Source organism: Danio rerio, chromosome 14 (assembly GCF_049306965.1).
Source record: "Danio rerio strain Tuebingen ecotype United States chromosome 14, GRCz12tu, whole genome shotgun sequence".
In the NCBI taxonomy this organism is placed as follows: domain Eukaryota; kingdom Metazoa; phylum Chordata; class Actinopteri; order Cypriniformes; family Danionidae; genus Danio; species Danio rerio.
Window position 1 is genome coordinate 46,947,113 of NC_133189.1, and position 3,244 is coordinate 46,950,356.

The 3,244-nt window shown below is 31.5% G+C and overlaps 1 long non-coding RNA gene across 1 annotated transcript; it reads right to left on the reverse strand.

The window, feature by feature from the left end:
- Window positions 1-613: 613 nt before the first annotated feature.
- On the reverse strand, window positions 614-2,635 carry LOC137487539 (uncharacterized). Its single transcript, XR_011006145.2, has 3 exons — window positions 2,538-2,635; window positions 1,823-1,928; window positions 614-854 (listed from the first exon to the last, which is right to left on the reverse strand). It is a non-coding gene; the product is annotated as an uncharacterized lncRNA (long non-coding RNA).
- Window positions 2,636-3,244: the final 609 nt, after the last annotated feature.

Consider the following 3,244-nt stretch of genomic DNA (forward strand, 5'->3'; position numbering starts at 1 on the left):
ATTAGTAGCCCCCATGAATTATTACGACCCCCCCCCCCCCCATTCCCTTTTATTTTGTTCCCCAATTTCTGTTTACATTTCTAAACATAATAGTTTTAATAACTCATTTCAAATAACTGAATTATTTTATCTTTGCCATAATGACAATAAATAATATTTTACTAGATATTTTTCAAGACACTTCTATATACACTGTAAACGATTTCTTGTTAAATTAACAGTAAGTTACTGGCAACAATTATCCGGTAGCTGCTGTATTTCATAAAACAGTAACATTACTGTAATACTAATTACATTAGTATTAGATTTACTGTAAAATGTAATACATCATTTTACTGTTTTCTTTTTTTACTGTAACACCAATTACAGTAGTGATACACATACTGCAAAACTGAAAACAGTATTTTACTGTACATTTTTACCATGCAGAACTACGGTATTTTAACGTTACTCTCATTATTACTGTATAGTATTTTACAGTTATTCAATGTTATTTTATTGTATTTAATAGTGCTACTTTATAATGAGCAATGAGCAAAAAAATTTCAAAAATTGCACAAATATTATTTGAACTGTTTAAGAAATACAAGAAAAATTAAGAAACTGAAACTTTAACTTCACAATAAAAGTTTATTGTGTAAACCCTACTGAAACAGTAGCAATTATTCAATATAACAAAGCAACAGAACACTAACGAACAATTGATAATTAAAACCAGTCAACAATTAATGTATCAAAAAGCATTAAAATTTAAAAAACAGGTGAAAATACTGCTACAAGACAGGAAATGATGAAGGCCAAATGATGTTGTGGAAAAGGGACAGTGAAAAAGGGCAGCAGCACTTCTGATGATCCTGCAAAAATGACAAGCAAAATCAATCACTGGAGTAAAAGCTAATCATGCCTCAAATTATTTCATTCATTCAGAAACCAAACACCGCACTATTGTTTTATATATATATAAAACACTGTTTTTTTTTAAATAATTTTTGTTGGCAAAATAGTTTGTTGTCAGTTTACAATTACACTAACGTTAATGGGGAAAAGATCCGTCAAGTCAAAACTAGTCATTAACTAGTCTTAACTATAAACTATAAACTAGTCTTCACATAATGTCTGACTCTGTATAGCTTGAATATCTGATTCCATGATCACACTACTAGTGCTTCCACCGATTTAAGAGGGGTGAACACAGTTCATTCTGACCTTAAGAGGCTACATATTTAAAATAAATAAATAAAATAATCTAATTTAACGTGACAAATGTTAATCAAGTACTTTTAAGCTTTTAACATGTGAAAATTCATTTCTAACTTACAGACAAGATTGCGTTAGAGAACATGAAAGCCGTAGGTGATTTTTTAAAAATAATGCTAATGATGAGTTGCTGACCTTTGGTTCGTATAAAACAAAATAATCACTAAGCATTCATTTTTGGCAAAATCTGCCGAGAGGCACAGCGACACGACAAAATGTGTTAAAGTTGAGCAAAGAACTGTACAGTAGTCAAGCAGTCTACTTCATGAAATGTTTGTGGTAATATTTTGCGGTCAATTCGTATTACTGTATTTCAATATGCAGTGATGGCATGTCAGTGAGACAAATAAATCTTTAATAGAGTCATTTTGTTCAATTTATTTTTTTTTTTTACGAACACCTCTCCAGTGACATTTCCTCAAATTAAATCATCATGACGTTACTGTGCACAGCATCAATTTAAATCCCAAATTTTTTAAAACAGTCACTGCTGATTACAAACTAACATTAAAGATAGGCTTACAGAAATCCTGTATGCATGATAATATGAAGATTTATTACTCACTGATGTCGAAGCACTTCGTCAGAGATGTAGACAGGACAGAATATGTGCCATCAAATGAGCTCTTGTGCAGCCTTTGTTGGACATCAAGGTAGTATGTTCACCCACACTGTAAAAAAACAAAATCTAAATAATCTAAAAAAAAACAATAATTTTATTTATTAAATACTTGCTTAACCATATATAGATGTAAAAGTAACCAAAATAAATAATTTATTAAAATGTGAGGGATACTAAGCATGTTTGGTCTACAGAGAGAAGTAAACGTTTACTTTAAGCATTGATTCTAATGAATCTATTTCTGAACTACATCCAACCTCGCCTCTGAAACAGCATTTTTGAGCATTTAGATCAGGGGTGCTCAACCCTGTTCCTGGAGATCTACCTTTCCGCAGAGCTCACCTGCAACCTTGATCAAGAACACCTGTCTTTATTTACCAAGTGCTCCTTCAGATACTATTTAGTTGGTTAGTTGATGTTTGATCAGGGTTGGAGCTAAACTCTGCAGAAGGTCGATCTCCAGCAACAGGGTTGAGCACCCCTGTTTAAGACAATGAAAAATAAGACTTCTAGATGATATTTTATATTCAATCATTTGTTGTGAAATTTAAATGGCTTCTATTCAGTATATACATAAAATAAAATTAGAATGAGAATAAAAAATAATACTCTATGCCAAATAAAATACTTCAGATCTAAATAAAGCAGGTGTTTTTACCTAAAGGTTCCTTTCCTCCAGGTAGTTTAGCTGCAGATCGCTCCACATCTGTGCTTTATTTGGTTCTTGACTTAAGAGTAACTGTAGTCGCATTCCAGGTCCATCACAATCTGAGCTAGAAAGACAATATGGCAAAAGACAAGACACATATAAATAAGTCTCAGAATAAAATATTTAAAAGGATAGTTTACTATTCTGCCACCATTACTCCATGTGTTTTTAACCAGTTAGAATTTCTGTTGAACACTAAAGCAGATATTTTGAAGAATGTTAGAAACCTGTAACTATTGACATCCATATTTTAACCAAATTTCTTTAAAAAAAATATACAAGTTTGATGTTTAATGGAACAAAAAAAAAATCTAACTATTTTGAAACAAGTGGAGGATGCCAAAGATGCTCTTATTTTCATTTTTGGGTAAACTGTCCCTTCAACTTATGACATAAAAAAAACAATATTGAACCAAGCTTACAGTTTCCAGGCTGTTTGAAAAAACAAACACGGCCAGTAAAATTGCTAATAAACACAAAGACTAGTTATAGTAAAAAATCTGTGTCTAATATTTACTCAGCATTTGATAGCCAAATAGCCTAGCCATGGTTGTTTTATTAATTCATTCATTTTCTTTTCGGCTTAGTCCCTTTATTAATCTGGGGTCACCACAGCGGAATGAACCGCCAACTTATAAAGCATTTGTTTTATGCAG